The following is a 21,218-nucleotide window of genomic DNA, read 5'->3' as shown; positions in this document are numbered from 1 at the left end:
CACTTGGTGGGAGGCTTATGAGAGGCGTAGGCCTATTGGTGCAGCACCCCTTACCTGACAGTAGTTCTCCGCTCTCTTCCAGGAGAAGTATGTGTCGCAGTCCCACAGAGAGGAGTTGCGTAGACAGTTCGAGTAGTTGCATTGGGATGATATGACTGTGATGCAATATGAGATAAGGTTTTTTGAGTTAGCCCGTCATGCTATTTGGTTGGTTCCTACAGACAGGGAGAGGATCAGGAGATTCGTGGATGGCCTCGCTTATCATCTACGGATTCTTATGACCAGAGAGAGGGTGTCTGGTGCTTCTTTTGAGGAGGTGGTTGACATTGCTCGAGAGATTGAGTCGGTTCGATGCCAGGCGCGAGTTGAGAGGGAGGCCAAGAGGCCTCGGGATCTGGTAGTTTTGGTGGTGTTCCTTCGGGAGGTCAGTTTCAATACGATAGAGGCCGTCCATTTAGACATGCTCAGCTAGCCCATTCGGGCCACCATGATGGGCCATCTGGCCACGGTTATCACATTTCACATCAGGGCCACTCATCTCTCAGTGCCCTTCCAGCTTAAAGTTCGACTCAGGCACCATCAGTTCAAGACTCATCTATGCCTGGTTCTTCTAGTGGGCATCCCAGTACTTGGGGCTCCCTTCAGTCTCCACCTCCATTTGCCGGGAGAGGTTACTTCAAATGTGGAGATTTGGGTCATATTAAGAGGTTTTGTCCCCGTTGTACGGGAGGTTCATATCAGCCGTCAACTTCAGCACCAGTTACTTCCCCACCCGCTCAGTCAGCTCGAGGTGGAGGTCAGTCATCTAGGGGTCTCCCTAGAGGGGGAGGTCGATCAGGTGGTGGTTAGGCCCATTTCTATGCCCTCCCAGCCAGACCAGATGCTATTGCTTCAGATGTTGTAATTACAGGTATTGTCTCAGTCTTCCCTAGAGATGCCTCTGTATTATTTGATCCTGGTTCCACTTTTTCATATGTGTCATCATATTTTGCTCATTATATGGATACGCCCCATGAGTCTCTTGTTTAATCTATTCATGGATCTACTCCAGTGGTCGATACTATTATTGTGGACTGTGTATATCGGTCATGTGTGGTGACTATTGGGGGTTGGATACCTGAGTGGATCTCTTCTTGCTTAGTATGGTTGATTTTGATGTGATATTGGGCATGGATTGGTTATCTCCGTGTCGTGCTATTTTGGACTGTCATTCTAAGATAGTGACATTGGCTATGCCGGGGTTGCCATGGATTGAGTGACGAGGTTCAATAGATTATGTTCCCAGTAGAGTGATTTCATTTTTGAAGGCCCAGCGGATGGTTGGGAAAGATTGTCTTTCTTATCTGGCCTTCGTGAGGGATTTTGGTGCAGAGACTCCTACCATTGATTCAATTTCAGTAGTGAGGGACTTTTCGGATGTGTTTCCTGTAGACCTGCCGGGCATGCCACTGGACAGGGATATTGCTTTTGGTATTGATTTGGTGCCGGGCACTAAGCCCATTTCTAATCTACCATATCGTATGGCACTGACAGGGTTGAAGGAGTAGCTTTAGGAACTCCTTGATAAGGGGTTTATTCGGCCTAGTGTGTCTCCGTGGGGTGCGCCTATTCTATTTGTGAAGAAGAAGGATGGTACTGTGAGGATGTGCATTGATTACATGTAGTTGAACAAGGTCACAATCAAGAACAAATATCCTTTGCCTCGTATTGATGATTTATTTGACCAGTTTCAAGGAGCGAGGGTGTTCTCCAAGATTGATCTCTGTTCAGGGTATCACCAGTTGAAGATCAGGGACTCGGACATTCTTAAGGCAACTTTCAGGACCCGATATGGTCATTATGAGTTCCTTGTGAAGTCTTTTGGGCTGACCAATGCCCCAGCAGTGTTCATGCATTTGATGAACAACATGTTTCGGCCTTATCCCGACTCATTTGTCATTGTATTCATTGATGATATTCTGGTGTACTCGTGTAGTCAGGAGGAGTACGCGGAGCATTTGAGAGTTGTGTTGCAGTGGTTGAGCGAGGAGAAGCTTTAGCAAAGTTCTCCATATTTGAGTTTTGGCTAAGTTCAGTGTCTTTCTTGGGGCACGTGATGTCCAGTGAGGGTATTCATATTGATCCGAAGAAGATAGAGGTGGTTCAGAGTTGGCCCAGACCGTCCTCAGCCATAGAGATTCGCAACTTTCTTGGTTTGACGGGCTATTACCATCGGTTCGTTCAGGGATTTTCATTTATAGCATCACCCTTGACCAAATTGACTCAAAAGGGACTCCTTTTATGTGGTCGGATGAGTATGAGGCGAGCTTTCAGAAGCACAAGACTGCCTTGACCACACCTCCGGTATTAGTTTTGCCATCAGCTTCATGTTCATATACAGTGTATTATGATGCTTCTAGAGTTGGTATTGGGTGTGTGTTAATGCAGGAGGGTAGAGTGATTGCTTATGCTTCTTGTCAGTTGAAGCCCCATGAGCATATGTGAGAGTTTTTCCACATATGCTTGCTTGCTGAGCTCCTTATTACACCAAAACGAAAAATAAAAAAACTAAGCTAGCTAATCCTATCCTTTTAAAAATATAAGGGAGCTTCATGTTTACACTCCCTTCTACGGGGTGTAAGGTAAAAAGGAGGTGTAACAGCTCTGACGACTCTGCTGGGGATCGAACCCAGAATCTCTTGTCAGGGTTCAAGAATTCGAGCTTAGAATAATTGTTATAGTTGGGTTTATCCATTGTCTGAATTTGTTACATGACTTGGGACTAATGTGCTAATTGATTGCTTTTACCGCTTTGATACTCCGTGAACTGTATATAACCTGTTGCGAAATCCCTCTTCTCTCAGAGTCTTCTAAATCATGAAGAAGTGTGCACTTCGTGTGACTTCTTTTCTGTTAGAGTCATATTCCAAATTTAGAACGAGGTTCGGACAAGTTGCAAAGCTGGTGAAGCTTTTGTATTCCCGGTACGCTGCCCCCCCTCGGCTCGAGCTGTCTGCTCGGGTAAGCCAGGTCTAGAATAATAAACCCAGGTTTTGAACCTAGTATAACAAGACCTCACGCCGGATCCCTAGTAGGAACGTTTGTTTGCATCACGTGCATTTTTGGCTTTAGAGGCTCAACACAGGGGTTGGGTTTGTCTAGGACAGGTGCACCCAAAACAAAATGACCATCCTGATGCATCCTACTTGCTACTTGTGCATTTATTTGCTTCGGACTTGCATGCTGACCGACTTATGGATATTGGTAAAAGTCGAGGAAAGAGAAATAGCAATTTGAGGGTTAAAGAAAGTTAATTGCCTCTTCTGAAAAAAAACAACCAATGCCCAAACAGTGTAGAAACGCTGCCGAATTTTTGAGAGAATAAAAACAAAAAAAAGAAAAAAAAGAGGAAAAACAAAAGTTGGTGTTTTCAAAAATAGTTTTATTTTCCAATAAAATAAAAAAAAAGAAGAAAAAAAGTCTTGTTTTCAAATAAAAATAGTTTGTTTTATTTGCCCGAACTAAGGCAGTTTGATTCTCACAGGGTGTGAGATACGTAGGCAACCCCCATGGGGTCCAACTTCCTTTTTTGCGAAAGTAACCAAAAGAACAAAAAATTTGCTTTAATTTGAAATTAATTAGGGTGATGCCATTCTTGTCAGAAATAGCCGAATGTTCCTAAAAGGGCGCCGGAAGGCTGTTTTTGCAAGAACAGCCACTTTTGGTCACTTTTAAAGGTCTTGGCTGGTTAGCTGACACAGCCTTAAAATCTTCGTTTCGAAGTGCTGAAAGGCCGTGTTGGCAAGGCCGGATGTTTTGTGAAAATACTAAAAATGGTCATTTCTCTTAAATCAAAATGAGTCATGGTTTCCTCTTAATTAAAATCACCTTAATAAATGTGCAGGATGAGCACAAATCAAAATGAACCTTTCTCAGTCCGTGAAGAGATCCCTTTGGAGCTACATATGTGGTGGCATGATTTGGGGGGCGACAGCAGGAAAGTTGTGACAAAAGCACTGGGCGGTCTTATTGGGCTTTTGAAGGTCAAGCCCAGAAAAGACGTGATTGAGGCCTTGATACCGTTTTGGGACCCAACACATAATGTGTTCCACTTTGCTGATTTCGAGTTAACTCCTACACTAGAAGAGATAGCAGGCTATGCCGGTTTCGAAGGGAACCTCAGAAGTCAATACCCGGTAGCACCAAGAACAGTGACCCCCCACAAATTTTTGGATTTGTTAAGCATCAGTCGGGATATCCGAGACAGAAATCTGGCCAAAGGATTTTGTACCTTCTACTTTCTGTATCGACGTTACGGGAATCCCCGTGGCTTCGAAACACCATATACCGGTCTTACTCGCGCTGGAAATCAAGACAAGTGGGAAGCTCGAAGAGGATTAGCTTTCATAGTGGCGTTCTTGGGTATCTTGGTTTGCCCGAGAAAAGACGGGAATATTGAGATGGGGTTGGTAGGGATAGCCGACTTTATGATGAAAAAGGCAAATGGGACTATAATATCGCTGATCTTGGCAGAAATTTACCGAGCTCTCTCTCTCTGTCGAGAAGGAGCAAAGTTTTTTGAAGGGTGCAATATGCTGTTACAAATATGGATGGAGGAACACATTTGCCACCGTCCCGGCTACTTGAATTGCGGTATGACTGGCCTTGAGTGCATTGAAAAACATGAAAAGCGAGTAGAGGGTTATGGGTTTCCGGATGGTACGGAAGCATGGCATGCCCATTTGAGATCTTTGACCGCAAATAAGATCGAATGGACATTCGGATGGCTCTCGGTCAACGAAGCAATCTATATGTTGGCTAAGGTGTGTTTCTTGCTGTTGATGGGTCTGCGGAGTATCTAGCCTTATGCTCCGCACAGAGTCTTACGTCAGTTAGGCCGATACCAGACCATCCCACACAATGAAGATTTGAGTCGGCAAGTCATTGAGTTAGATCCAAAAGCAGCCTTCCTAGAAGAGAAAGTGCGCCGGATTTGGCATCAGTGCAGATTCCTAGGGCCTAATACTCAAGTACGAGATCTATCCAGAGGCGAGGTGGAGCCTAGTTATACTGCTTGGTATGGTAAAGATCCCGAGTGCAACATGAACCTGACAGGCCCTCAAAGAGGCTCCATGTCCAACAATTTATCGACGGAGCACAAGTGCAATGGGACTGGTTGACTAAAGAAAACGAGTACAGGGCTACCATAAGCAAATTGGAAAAGCAAGTCAGAGAACTTCAATTCGAGAATAGCTTGCAAGTCGCGGCGGATGAAGGAGAAAAGAAAAATCTAGCTAAAGAAAATGAGGCCCTTCGAGCTCAAATTCAGAAAATGAAAGTAGCGGCTGAAAATCCAGCCCGAAGCGACAGAGATGAAAAACTCATTACTAACCTGAGGTAGAAAGTAAATGACTACAATTTTGATTTGAACAAAACAGAAAGTGAACTAGCCAAGGCTCTAAAGGAATTGGCTAAAAACGCAGACGAACGAGTACGCCCGGTTAAGCAATTGAGAGAAAGGTACGACGATGAGGTCGCAGGGTTAAAGAAAAGGGTCATCACCACGGAAAATAAAATGATCAAACATGCAAAAGACTTCAAAGTTGAAAGGGAACATTGTTATGCAGCATTGGCACAATTAGAAATAGATTTGCAACAACTTTAGGAGCAAAATCATGCGGCTGAGCAAAATTTGGAAGCCAGGGTCCAACAGATTGGGCGTTTGTTACAAGAAAAAGGAGTCATAAGAGAGGGAATTAGAAACATCGCTGACTACATCGTTATGAAATGCCAGATCTGTGAGGATATGACTCGTACTACCTTCTTTGCAGCAATAATGACATTTGTTAAATAGATAATGAGCGACATGGATCGACTTCAAAGGGAGCTTGCATATAGGCCCGCGGCGAGACCGAATGATGTCCCGCGGGCACCGGGAACATTGATGTATTCATAATTTTTCCGTTTGAGTCTGCATTTCCCTTTTTGTTAGCATTTGTCAGTCATGTTGAGTTTGTATTTTCTTTCTGCTAGAGTCCGCCGAGTTGTGTTCAAGTCTGTATTTTTCTTTCTTGGAGTATGATGTCTATTTTCGGAATCTGTATTTCATCTTTGCATCGAAATCTGTTAGTCTTTTGGAATTTGTTAGTTTTGAGTTTGTAATGAAAGCAATTGTTGTTTTATTTTATGAAAATTGAAAATCCCAAAAATGTTTTATTTCACACTTATCTACAAGAACTACGCTTGGTCTGATTCATGCGGGGTCATGATAAGTAGGCAATCTCCATAGGATTCGACCGTAACCAAATATAAAAAAAAGAGAGAAAGAAAATACGAGGAAAAACAAGAGAGTAAAAGAAAAAGAGAAAGGGGAGAGAAAGAAAAACAAGAAGGTAAAGAAAAGAAAAGGTCGGGATGACGCATGCAACCAATCAAATACATAATAGAGTCGGTTAACTGTTTAGGTGGATTTATGCCCAATGTGCGGTTACCAATCTGTTAAAGCCTAATCGCTAACAAGGTTGTTATTTGATGTATCCAGTCCAGGCAGGTGGTTAGTTGACTGGCATTCTGGCAACTCACTCCTACAACACCCGATCGAAAGACAGGCTGAATATGGCCAACCAGGAACCAGAAACAAGTATTGTTAACCCATCGAAAGAGGTGGAAGAAATGGACGTTAATGCGATGAGGGAAGAAATGTATAAGCTGAAGCAGCAGATGGCTGAAATGTACCAAGCCTGGGTGAAAGGGCATCCACCACCAGCTTATCCCCCCAACCCTGCTTATATCCTACCATCAGCCCAACCCCTGGAGCCTCCCACTGTGAACTCATCTCCATCCTTTCCCCTCTACCAACAATGCCATGGCACCACTTCCCATACTTCTCAAGCTCCACCACCCAAACAAGTCCCATACCCTCCCCCACCAATTACACCTGTTTTTGCGGCACCTCCACCTGTTACATTACACCGATCTTCCAGTGAACCCCTGTTCCAAACTTATGACAACCAGTACTATCCCCCTGAACCCACCTTCAAAGTCCCAGAACCATATCCTTACACCCCTCATCTTGATATCCCGGTAGAGACTAATCAGAAAGGTCAAAAGTTTAGAGCAATCGTTCCAAGTTATGAGGGGGCTGGGAGGTCAAGCGAGTGTGGCCTATAAGGATTTATGTATGTTCCTAGATGTTCAGTTGCCAGCAAGGTTCAAAATGCCCAAGTTTGATCTGTACGATGGGCATGGTGACCCAGTAGCACACTTGAGAGGATTTTGTAGCAAAATAAGAGGGGCAAGTGGAAGGGATGAATTGCTGATGGCATATTTCAGCCAAAGTTTGAGTGTATCGGCTTTAGAATGGTATACCAGACAAGATCACAACAGGTGGTACACATGGGACGATTTGGCCTAAGCCTTCGCCTTCCATTTTTAGTACAACCTCGAAATTATCCCAGATCGTCTATCGTTGACAAAGCTGGAAAAGAAGCCTGGTGAGAGCTTCAGAGAATATGGATTTCGCTGGAGAGAGCAAACGGGGAGGGTGGACCCTCCGATGAAAGAAAGCGAGATGGTTGATTATTTCCTGCAGGCTTTGGAACCCACTTATTTCGGTCACTTGGTGTCAGCAGTAGGTAAGTCTTTTAATGAAGTTGTGAAAATGGGAGGCATGGTTGAAGAAGGACTCAAGTCCAACAAGATCATGAGTTATTCAGCAATCAAGGTGACCACTCAGGCCATTCAAAACGGTACTGGGGGTGTGCTCGGGAAGAAGAAGAAGGAGAACGTTGCGACAATTGTGTTGGGAGCTTGGGTTGGATCTAGGAACCTTCCCCATTACTACAACCAGCCTCGACCCTATCCCCAAACTTACCCCCACACTCCATATAACCCACCACAACACTATTACCCACCACCAAATCCCCATTTTTCTATCCATCACGCATAAACCTATACCCAACCTCCCTCTCACTCACAATGGCGTGTGCCAGTTCCACAAAATCCGTACCAAGCTCCACAAAATAACTATCCACCCCTAAAAGCCTACAGAAATCCTCCTGGAATGGGTTTTCGACCCAACCAAGCCTTTAAGAATGAAAGGTTGTAGAAGCAAAAGACTTTCACTCCATTGGGTGAATCATATGCTAGTCTGTTCCACAGAATGAGACAGTTGGGTATGTTGAATCTTGACCGCTCGGTGAGTTGTGAGTATTGTTCAGGGGCCTCGGGACATGACACAGAGAAATGCTGGAAATTGAAAATAGCCATTCAAGAACTCATTGACACCAATCGGATTGAGGTCCAAGATCCGGAGGCGCCCAACATCAATCAGAATCCCTTGCCAGCCCATCATGAAACAAATATGATTGAGATAATGCATAAGGGAGGGGAGCCTAAGAAGTCTTTTCAAACCGTCATGATGATTCGGGCTAGTAAAGCCAGACCATTTGAAAAGTCAACAAGTGAGAAGTCTGTGATCAAGTTGAACAGGGCAAATACTGAACCATCTGTGGAGGTCAAGAAGGGGTCCTCAAGTGACTTTGCAGGAAAACATGAAAGATCAAAAGTGGTTGTGCCAAGAGTGATGAACAAGCCTATGGTAATTGTGAAGGGCGCCCCCACAGATCCTGTTATTATCAAACCGGTAACTCAATTACCAATGGGCAACAACAAGGCAGTCCCATGGAATTATGAACGATTGATCGTGACTTACAAAGGGAAAGAGGTTAAAGAAGAAGTGTGTGAGACCCATGGTTTGACTCGATCGGGGAGATGCTTTGCCCCTGAAGAGTTGAGAAAAGCTAAGACCTCAAAAGATAATCTAGTGTTTGTGAAGAAAACAGTCACTGAGGAAGAAGCAGAAGAATTTCTGAGGAAGATGAAAGTGCAAGACTATTCCATTATGGAGCAGTTAAGGAAGACACCAGCTTAGGTCTCGCTCTTGTCATTATTGATCCATTCAGACGAACACCGTCGTGCTTTGATGAAAATCTTGAACGAGGCTCACGTTCCTGACAAAATCTCAGTAAACCAATAGGAAAAGATAGCTAACAAGATATTTGAGGTAAACAGAGTCACTTTTTCTGATGATGAGTTGCCCGTGGAGGGTACCGAGCATAATAGATCCCTCTATCTGATAGCGAAATGCGAAGATTCCATGGTTACTCAAGTACTGGTTGACAATGGGTCTAGCGCGAACATCTGTCCTCTCTCCATATTGACCAAGCTGAAAGTGAAGGATGAAAGAATTCACAAGAACAGTATTTGCGTTCGGGGATTCGACGATGGAGGGAAGGATTCAGTCGGGGACATAGTGCTTGAGCTCACAATAGGGCCAGTTGAATTTAATATGGAATTCCAGGTGCTCGATGTGGTTGTTTCGTACAATCTGTTGTTGGGATGACCCTGGATCCATGCGGCCAAAGCAGTCCCGTCTGCTCTGCATCAAATGGTCATGTTTGAATGGGATCGACAGAAAATTGTTGTACATGGCGAAGATAATTGTGTGTGCCCAACAGTTCCATTGTTCCATTCATAGAGGTTGACGATGACAAGGGACCATGGATTTATCAGGTTTTCGACACAGTATCGATAGAGAAAATTCCAGAAGGAAAGTGCATTCCAACTCCAAATATGGCTGCGACATCAATCATGGTAGCTGTTGAAATGTTGAAAAATGGTTTCGTACCAGGCAAGGGTTTGGGTGCATCTCTGTAAGGTATTGTGCAGCTAGTTTCTCTTCCAAAGAATCTGGATACTTTTGGTCTGGGGTTCAAGCCTACCATTGCAGACGTGAAAAGATCTAGAAAAATGAAACAGAAAGCATGGGCATTGCCAAAGCCAATCCCGCATCTGTCCAGATCATTCGTCAGGCCGGGTATCAGAAAGCAATTGTTGTCGAAAGTTCCTGGATCACTGATTGGTGCCGATGGAGACTTGGAGAAGGGGTTCGAAAGGTTATTCGCTGTTATCTTTAATTCAGATTATCTGTAATTCATATATTATGTTCTGTCCAGTTGGATGTGTTAAAACCCTGTTATCTTTATATTCAATGAAATGCAATCGTTCCTTTCCCTTCATTTCTTCTAATTTTATTTTTGTTTTCTTTTTTGTACAGTTCTTTTTATGCTGATATCAATGACATGACATGTATAAGGAATCTTCTACCCAGTTTTAAAAGCCAATCTAACTCTGAAATAATAATACAAGAAATTGAGTGTGATGACGAGTTGGAATTTGATGATGATGAGGCCTATGAAGAAATTAGTAAGGAACTAAGTCATTTTGAGGAAAAGCCCGAACCTAATTTGAATGATACAGGAGCAGTTAATCTAGGGGACCAAGATAATATCCGTGAAACTAAAATAAGTGTACATTTGGAACCTCAACTCAGAGAGGAGATAATTAAAGCACTGTTCGAATACAAAGATGTTTTTGCATGGTCCTATGACGACATGCCGGGTCTGAGCACTGACTTAGTGGTTCACAAGCTGCCCACTGACCCAACATTCCCTCATGTCAAATAGAAGCTAAGGAAGTTCAAAACAGATATGAGTGTAAAGATCAAGGAAGAGGTCACCAAGAAGTTCGATGCCAAAGTCATTCGGGACACCCGGTATCCCACCTGGTTAGCCAATGTTGTGCATGTACCAAAGAAGGATGGCAATACCAGGGTGTGTGTTGACTATCGGGATCTCAATAAGGCAAGTCCAAAAGACAATTTTCCGTTGCCGAACATCCATATCTTGATTGATAATTGTGCCAAACATGAGATTGGCTCTTTTGTGGATTGTTACGTGGGTTATCATCAGATCTTAATGGACGAGGAAGATGCAAAAAAGACGGCATTCATCACGCCGTGGGGAACGTACTGCTATCGGGTCATGCCATTTGGCTTGAAGAATGCTGGGGCAACCTACATGAGGGCAATGACAACAATATTCCATGATATGATACACCTGGAAATCGAGGTATACGCGGATGATGTGATCGTGAAGTCTAGAAAGCAGTCTGACCATGTCAGGGATCTGAAGAAGTTCTTTCGAAGGCTTCGCAGGTACAATCTCAAGCTTAATCCTGCAAAGTGTGCTTTTAGGGTGCCATCTGGAAAGTTGTTGGGGTTCGTAGTCAGCCACCGGGGCATTGAACTGGATCCATCGAAAGTCAAGGCAATCCAGGAATTGACACCTCCGAGGAACAAGACCGAGGTGATGAGTTTGTTGGGAAGATTGAATTATATCAGCAGGTTCATCGCTCAACTCACGACAACTTGTGAGCCTATCTTCAAACTGTTAAAGAAAGACACTGCGGTGAAGTGCACAGATGAATGTCAAGAGGCGTTTGATAAGATAAAGGGGTATTTGTCAAATCCACTCGTGTTGGTCCCGCCAGAACCAGGGCGACCGTTGATTCTATATTTGATGGTTTTGGACAATTCATTCGGCTGTGTATTGGGTCAATATGACATCACTGGCAGGAAGGAGCAGGCCATATATTATCTCAGCAAGAAATTCACGCCGTACGAGGTCAAGTACACTCAGCTTGAGAGGACATGTTGTGCCCTAACTTGTGGGCACAGAAGCTGAAACATTATTTGTCATCTTATACTACCTACCTCATATCTCGCTTGGATCCATTGAAGTATATCTTTTAGAATCCTATGCCCACAGGGAGGCTTGCAAAGTGGCAGATCCTGCTCACATAGTTTGACATTGTCTACGTGACTCGAACTGCAATGAAAGCACAGGCCTTGGCGGACCATTTGGTCGAGAACCCGGTTGATGAAGATTATGAACCTTTGAAAACTTATTTCCCTGATGAAGAGGTGATATACATTGATGAGTTGGAGTAAGTCGAGAAGCCGGGGTGGAAACTTTTCTTTGACGGGGCTGCAAACATGAAGGGCGTAGGGATAGGAGCAGTACTTATTTCTGAAATAGGGCAGCACTACCCTATTACGGTTCAACTTTGTTTTTACTGTACCAACAACATGGCTGGGTACGAGGCATGCATTCTGGGTTTGAGGTTAGCTATGGATATGGGTGTCCAGGAAGTCTTCATCTTGGGTGACTCGGACCTCCTGGTGCACCAAATTCAGGGAGAATGGGAAACACGGGATTTGAAACCCATACCGTACAGACAATGTTTGCATGATCTTTGTCAACGGTTTCAGTCAATAGAATTCAGGCATATCCCAAGGATCCATAATGAAGTCGCTGATGCTTTGGCTACTATGGCGTCAATGTTACACCATCCAGATAAGGCTTATGTGGACCCTTTACAGATTCAGGTCCGTGATCAGCATGCTTACTGTAATATGGTAAAAGAAGAACTTGATGGGGAGCCATGGTTCCATGATATCAAAGAATACCTCCGGATGGGGGTATATCCAGTACAGGCCACAAGTGATCAGAAAAGAACAATTCGACGATTGGCAAGTGGATTTTTCTTCAGTGGAGGGGTATTGTATAAAAGAACTCCAGATCTAGGATTGCTAAGATGCATAGATGCCAGACAGGCCACAGTTATCATGACTGAGGTACACTCCGGAGTTTGTGGGCCGCATATGAGTGGGTACGTTCTGGCAAAGAAGATTCTCCGAGCAGGTTATTACTGGCTCACTATAGAGCGAGATTGCATCAGTTTTGTGCGCAAATGTTATCAGTGCCAGGTGCACGGAGATTTGATTCATTCCCCACCATCTGAATTACAAACAATGTCGGCACCATGGCCCTTTATTGCTTGTGGCATGGATGTCATTAGGCCAATCGAGCAAGCAGTATCAAACAGACACAGGTTTATTCTGGTAGCCATTGATTATTTCACCAAGTGGGTTGAAGCGAAAACTTTCAAATCTGTGACCAAGAAAGCAGTGGTCGATTTTGTGCATTTAAATATCATCTGTCGATTTGGGATTCCGAAGGTAATTATCATGGACAATGGTGCTAATATCAACAACCATCTGATGATGGAGACATGTCAGCTGTTTAAGATTATACATCGCAATTCCACCAATATCGCCCCAAAGCTAATGGAGCAGTCGAGGCAGCCAATAAGAACATAAAGAAGATACTTCGGAAAATAGTGGAAGGGTCCAGACAATGGCATGAGAAGTTACCTTTCACATTATTGGGTTATCGCCATACTGTTCGCACTTCAGTAGGGGCCACTCCTTATTTGTTGGTGTATGGTACGGAGGCAGTAATACTCGCAAAAATTGAAATCCCATCCCTTCGGATTGTCGCTGAGGCAGAAATTGATGACGTTGAATGGGTCAAAACCCGCTTGGAGCAATTAAGTCTGATTGATGAAAAGAGATTGGCAGCAGTATGTCACGACCAATTGTACAACAGAGAATAGCGAGAGCATATAACAAGAAGGTACATCCACGGAAGTTCGAAGTGGGTCATTTAGTGTTGAGATGTATCTTGCCTCATCAGGCTGAAGCAAAAGGAAAGTTCTCCACAAGCTGGCAGGGGCCATTTGTCGTAACTAGAGTGTTGTCCAATGGCGCATTATATTTGACAGATATGGAAGGAAAATAAGTGGAAATGGCTATCAATTCTGATGCAGTCAAGAGATACTATGTATGATTTCTTTGTTTGATTGTACTTGTTTGTATTTGGCATATTTTGAAGATTGAAATGACGAAGACGTTTTGTTCTGCTATCTAAACACTTTATCCCTTGTCACCCCTTTTGAGCCTTATTTATTTTCTTTCTTACTCCTCTTTCAGAATCAGTAGCAAAGATCAGAAACACAAGCGTGAAATATAGATAAAGGAAAAGGAGAAAAGAAAAGAACGAAAGGGAGAGAAGAAAAATGAAAATTGAAAAAAAGAGGAAAAAGGAAAAAAAAGAGAAGAGAAAGAAAAGAATGAAAAGAAAAAGAGAGAAAAAAACAACAAAAAGAGAAAAAGAAAGCAAAAAAAGAGAACGAAAAGAAAGAGAAAAGAGAAAATCACAACAAAGTAATTCCTATGACATGAACTACATTCGACCTGATTCCTATTAAGGATACGTAGGCAGCCTCATGGTTCGGTCTCATCAAACAAAAATCCATAAGCCCCAAGCAAGAAACTAGGGCAGAAGGCATGGTTGTTGTGAGAAACCTGATTCCGAAAGTTGTAATTCTAACCCATTTGAATTGTTTTGAGCCTTTTATACCTTTTCTTTCCAACCCGGTCCAAAAGCCCACATTACGGTCCAAAGAAAGACCTTATGATCAATCTTTGGGAAATGTCAAGTCGAGCAGGTAAAGGTAATTCATGTCAGGGGCAACATTCTAGTTCAAGCAGGAAAAAAATGAGAGAGTCTTATTGGTGAAATCCTTCACAGGCATCGTAAGGCGACGGGAGTTGAGAGAAATAAAATGAGAGAGTCTTATTGGTGAAAACCCTCATGGGCACCTTGAGGCGAAAGTGAGTTGAAAAGTCAACAAGTGAGAGTGGCCTGTTGGTGGAAAACTATTTCAAGGCACCGCAGGATAAACAAGGTCAAGGTTTGGGTAAAGTAATTAGGTCATGGAAATTCTGAGGCGACAAAGTACGACAACAAAGTTGATTGGTTGGACAGATTGGGCCAATTAATCCGAAAAGCATGTCATGATCATTGGTACCAACTATTCCAATCAGATAAGTTTCCTTTTCTTTTTCCCTATGTAGCAGTTATCTGGTTTTGGATTCTTCTTATCCTTAACCCGCAAACTCATTGCATTTCATTCTCTTTTGGGTCTATTTGTCTAAGAGGTTTTTAATGTCAGTTTTGTCCCAAGTAAGTGGAAAGGAGTTTCAAAGCTCACTACCAACTCCCAAAATTGCAAATCGCAATGTGGTTAGAGCATACTAAAGACATCATGATGTAAGGTGGGGTACAAGGAATCACCGGAAGTTTCATCGGTGGAATGATTTAGTAATGTCAGGGGAGATGCAAAGGTTCAAATAAAGGGGTCAGAGGTGTGAAACAACAACATGGGTATAGAACACTCGGTTCAGTCAGAAAGTCAAAGCGGTTCAGGGCTAGTTCGGGAAAGCCATTCAGAAACAAACAATGCAGTGGAAAGATTTTCAACAAGAATGCCATCAGTTAACCACCACTTTAAACTGACAATTTTTTTCTTTGATTGAAACAGGGGCAGAAAATTCGTTTGTTTCGGAGAAACTCTCCGCAGGGGAAAGAGCAAGCATCAAAACAGGTTTGACCGTAAACTTTCTGGACCCTCCTAGAAAATGAGACCTAGTTTAAAGTTCAGAAATAGCATAATCTAGCATAAATGTATCCCAAGGGAACATAAGTTGGCTTAGAAGCTTGCATGTTCGAGATAGGATTCAATTAGGAGTTTCCAGGACCCTCCTGAATAATGGGACGTAGCTGTAAAATTTCGATTAGATAGCAACATCTAGCATAAAATTTTGGTGTAGGGTAGTATAATTCAGCCATAAAAACTGTCACTCTTAAGATAAAACTCGACTTTTGATTTTCAGGACCCTCCTGGATAATGGGGAGTAGTTTGAAGACCCTCTTAGATAACAAGATTCAACAGAAGTCACACTTTAGAAGATATAACTTAGATTTTTAATTGTCATTTAACTAGGAATTTTAGGACCCTCCTAGATAATGGGACCTATCTTTCAATTCTTAGTAATACGTGGTAATACAATTTAGTTTTACACTCACATCTGTGCCCAGCCACCAAACTGGGGCAGAAAAATTCTCTTTGTTTTATCTATTTTGAAGTTAGGAGCCTGCCTGGAGAGCAGGGAATACTTTAAAATGCAGCTGTCAGGAACCCGCCTAGAGAGTAGGGAATACATTTCAAGTTGAAGCAGGAGCCCGCCTAGAGAGTAGGGAATACGTTTCAAGTTGAAATTAGGAGCCCGCTTGGAGAACAAGGGAGTGCAATTTAAGTTTTAGCTTTCAAATTCTTTGTTTTGTCTATGTTGAAGTCAGAAACCCGCCTGGAGAGCAGGGAATACATTTGAAGTTGAAGCAGGAGCCCCGCCTGGAGAGCAGGGAATATTTTCAAGTTGAAATCAGGAGCCCGCCTGGAGAAAAAGGGAGTACAATTTAAGTTTTAGCTTTCAAATTCTTTGTTTTGTCTATGTTGAAGTTAGGAGCCCGCCTGGAGAGTAAGGAATACTTTCAAGTTCAGCAGTCAGGAGCCCGCCTGGAGAACAAGGGAGTACAATTCAAGTTTTGGTTTTCCGGAATTCTTATTGATATTCGGTAATGTGGTTCGTTTTGCACTTACACATGGGCCCAGCCCCCACACCGGGGCAGAAAATTCTCTTTGTTTTTGTCTATTTTGCTGAAGTTAGGAGCTCACCTGGATAGCATGGGAATATATTCATGTTTCAAAGTCAGGAGCCCGCCTGGATAGCATGGGAATACACTCACGTTTCGAAGTCAGGAGCCCGCCGATAGCATGGGAATACGTATCAAGTTCAGCGGTCAGGTACCCACCTGAAGAAGGGTAAGACATCTCAGCTTACAATTCAAGTGGATAACAAATGGATATCACCGAGAGAATAGAGGACCACAAGGCAACAAGAAGCACAAGAGCAAGTTTGAAGATCTAGATAGGATTTTGTAAAACATAGATCATAGCCTAGTCTAGCTTCTTTTATTTTTGACATGGTGTAATAAGGGGTTTAGTAAGTAGTAGCGGCAGCAACAACAACAGTGAAAGCCCAGCTTCATGGTAGTCCCAGCTACCAAACATTCATGAACTACACTAACCTGATTCTTTTTTAGCCAAGGATATGTAGGCAACCTCGAAAGAAAGGTGCGGTCAAATCTTTCAAAATGCTTCCCACGGAGTATTCAAACGGGAAAAAATCGTTCGTATCCGCTCACGTTATCTTTGCACCAAAACTCTTCGTGTTTCTAGGCAAAGAGGGGCAGCTGTGAGCACGTGATTTTTGCCCTATATGTATTACTCCAACAAATTCAAAACAAAATAATTTCTTTCAGTGTTTGCAATTTTGTTGGATTTCGTGGCATTTCCTGTTAATTATTTGCATTTGTCTGTGCACGTTTATTTTATTTAATTCATGAAAAATACAAAAAATATGTTGCATCTGCATTTAGGATTTAATTTTATATTTTTAGATTAATTAGCAAATTAGTTTGTTTTTATAACAAATGAAAATCACAAAAATAATTCATTTTGCATTTTTACTTTTTAATTTTGAATTGTATAATTTTTCTTTAAATTTAGGATTTAATTAGTTGTTGTAAATACCATGATGAGTGATTAATCTAATTGGGTAGGTTAATTTAGTTTAAAAATTATTATTAATTAATTTGGGATTTATTTTAATTTTGGAAAGAAAGGAATTTTGAAATTGAAAATGAAAAGAAAGAAATGATAGAAATCCAACTTTGGGCTAAAACCCATTTAATTGCTCCAGCCTAGACGGAATGACCCAATACCCGGCCCAAACCACTCTAACACGGTCCGACTTTCCCCCAAACGAAATGACATCGTTTCCTGGGCAACAGATCAGGACCATCGAGGTTTTTTGATCGGACGGTCCTGAAGCCCAAGTCCCTTAGTATTTAAATGTCCAAACCTGCCCCCCACCCCTCACTCATCTCCCTCACAAACCCGCCCCTGCCAAACCCTAACGCCGCCGCCCTAAATCCCCCCATGGCCGGAGGCGGCGCCACCATAGATTGACCCCAAATTTACACAAATGTTCCCCTCCACCATCTCGTCCCGGATCTCCGTTCAATTTCCTTCAAATATACCTAGAACCTCTCGAATCTTAGTTTATAGGTGGAAACCCTAGCGCCGCCACAGTTTCTACGGTGGCGTCACCGCCTCCGTTCAACCCCAAATTAACACCCTAGGACCGTCATCTCTCCCTCATCCCAAATCCTCGCTCAAATTTCTTCAAACGTCTCCGGAACTCCTCGAATATCAAATCGAAGAGTCGAGCCATGAGAGCCTAAGGTCGGAATCATGCATGCAAGCCTTTTCAAGAATCTTCCAGTTGTTTCGAGTCGATTTTGACACAAAATAGTGACACTCGTTTGTTCTTTACCAAGAACAAATGTTTGTCACTGTGTTTGGTCGAATCAGTGCCTCGATTTTTAATTTCAAGTCTAGCCGGTAAGTCCCATTCATCTTTGTTTTCAAAATCGTCTGTGTGTCACCTATGTTCTTTCCTCTCTTTTAATTTGTTTTCTGATTTATTAACTGTCCCGTTAAAGTTTTTGGTTTGGTCACTGAGCTCGATTTGCTAGCTTAATTAGTTCCCCGCCTGTTGGTGATCATTGATTAGTTGATTTGTTTGGTTTTAAGTTTTCTAAATTTGGTTTGGGTTTCATCTTTGGGCTCTGAGGTTAGTCTAAGGCCTCACGTTAAAGGAATTCTATTTGATTTAAGACTGAGCCCATGTCTATTTAATCATCGAGCCTGTTCAGGGATTCACAACCCATGTTCATGTCTGGCTGGATTTCAAGGTAAAATACAAGGGGTAATAGGGGTAAATTGGGTAGGTCACTTAAGGGAATCTTGCTATAACAAACTAGGAAGCTTCTAGGAAGCTGGGTAAAGGGTTGGTTCTGATTTTCTGTTTTTTTTAAGGGGTATTTGAGCTATAATAAAAATGAAAAAGGGGGCAAAGTGCAAAACTAAGCCTGCTCTAATAACTTGCCTATAAAGGCAACTTTTCTTGCCTTTCAAGGCAGACCCAAGAGACTTGAAAGAGAAAAATCAGAAGAAAAACAACAACGGTTGAAAATCTCATAAAAAATCACTGTTTCATTCAGTTTTCCTTTGTGATTCTTGAAGTCATCAATTTTTGGAATAATTTTCTTGACTCATATGGGATAAAAATGGATTGAACTTGGTATTGAAAGAGTTGGTTTAAATTTGCGGATTGGTTTACTGTTCCATCGATTCTTCTGAGTGGATTATCACTGTTTCAATTGTTGAAGCTGGGCTGGCTGTTACTGTTTGTTGCTGAATCCCTCATTTTTCTGTTTTGATTTTAATTCTAGGTACATTTTCTGAACTTTACTTGATGTAAGTGTCAGTATGAAGATGAAAATGAGAGGTTAAGGGAGGGCAACAGACTTACCTGAGTTTTATTTACTTTTTTTATTGTTTGTTCTTTAGATCACATGAATCATTATGCATTCTAGCTGGTTTCCGTTAAATGGTAAAGTTCCTATAGTTGTATTTGGTTTGAGACTGTTGGAATGTATGTAAAGGACTCAATCAAGTTATTATATTTCAAATGTGTTTGAGCCTTAAATGAAGTAAGTAAGTGTGCTTTGGTAGTGTTCTCATACTTGAATTGGTGCTAACAAGACTAAATGATTAATGTGCGGTATGCTGTTAAAAGAGTCTGTGGGGTATTGAAACATAATAGTGTTGTTTGGAAATGAGATTGATTAGCTGATGTAGCATCAAAACTTTAAATTGTTGGACTGGGTACTGTCAATATTGAAAGAACTTAACTGAGTACATTTGATTGTTTTAAAGTCTTGGTTATTTGATCCTTTAAGTTTGTTAATGTAAGGTTTAAATAAGGTTAAATTCCCATGTTAGCACTGTAAGCTGATTCAAGGCTTTGCAATCAGGAGTCATGTGCCACGTAGTTGGGTTCTAACCATTTTCAAATCATGGTGTTGCTAAGGCCTCTTGTAATTATTTATTGGTCAGTCAAAGGGTGATGTTAGTTCAGCGTTAATTCCCGTTAATTCGGCCTCTGCTTGCACGCTGTAAGGACTCGATAGTGAATCCAGTTCGTTGCAGCTGCTGGTGATTTGAAATTGGGCTCACCTTGGGCCCAAATGCGTGGAAATAGGATCTGGATCCTTTTGACGCCATTTCAGCCCCGTTTTCTGATCATTAGTCCATATTAACTAAGGCCCATTCGCCTAAGTTGAACAAGTCCCCCATCTCGTAATGTTCAATTAGTCATATTCTTAAATAATTTCAAGAGTAGCTATTAAATAGAAGATAGTGCGTGGCCCTTGTGTTTAATTTAGAGACCTCTTGATTAGAATAAATCGAGGTGCGTCGTGCCAAACAAAAATGACAAGTGCATGGCCTTCGTATGATTAATTTTATTTTGATCCTTAGAGTTCGAGGTGTGCCATTTATCGAATTTTCCATGGCCTTCGCAAAGTTAAAGCGCATAGTTGCTTTAGGCGCGCTATTTTAATAATTTACCTTCCTAAACTCGGGTGTGCATTTCATGTGACCCAAATTAAATCTTAAAACATTGAATAAATTATATTTAGGATTGCGGGTGCATTTTATGTGGCACGATCCAAAGACGTGTTTTAAACGACGTTCAATCTTCTTTAAAATTGATTAAAAGCGGTTTAATAAGTTAAAATCGTACCATGGGTTAAACATGTAATAAAATCAGATAATAGGCCAATTATAATAGTTTAAGCGACCGTGCTAGAACAATGGAACTCAGGAATGCCTAATACCTTCTCCCGAGTTAACAGAATTCCTTACTCGGGTTTCTGGTTCGCGGACTGTTAAACAGAGTCATATTTTTCTCGATTCGGGATTCAACCGGTAACTTGGAACACCGTAAATTATTTCAGGTGGCGACTCTAAATCTTTAAATAAATCTCGTTTCGATTGTCCTTTGATTGGAAAAACACCCTTATATTTATGCCCTATATGAACATGAAGCTAGCTTAGTTTTTTTTATTTTTTGTTTTGGTGTAATAAGGAGCTCAGCAAGCAAAAACGACAGCAACAGTAGCAAAATCACAGCTTCTTGGTATCCCCAGCTACCAAAACTTTCAGAACTACACTAGCCTGATTCCTTTATAGCCAAGGATATGTAGGCAACCTCCGAAGCAAGGTTCGGTCAGATTTTTTCCAAAAAAATGCTTCTCATGGAGTTTCAAATGGGCAAAAATCCCTCGTAATTTCTCATTTTATCTTTGCCCGAAAACCCTTCGTGTCTCCTAGCAAAAAGGGGCAGTTGTGAGCACGTGATTTTTGCCCTATATGAAATACTCCTATAAAATCCCAAGAAAATAGATTTTTTGTTAATTATTTGACATTTTAGGAAATATTTGTAGATTTTTTTTAATATTTGCATTTTGTGCATGTTTAAGTTTTATAATACCCAAAAAATATCACTCATGGCATTTAGGCTTTATTTTTACATTTTTTAGGATTAATTGGTAGTTACTTGTTTTATAAAAGTTGAAAATCACAATAATAGCTCATTTTTACATTTTTTGTCTTTTACT

This window comes from Nicotiana sylvestris, chromosome 9 (assembly GCF_000393655.2).
Source record: "Nicotiana sylvestris chromosome 9, ASM39365v2, whole genome shotgun sequence".
NCBI lineage: Eukaryota > Viridiplantae > Streptophyta > Magnoliopsida > Solanales > Solanaceae > Nicotiana > Nicotiana sylvestris.
This window is presented reverse-complemented; position numbering follows the sequence as displayed.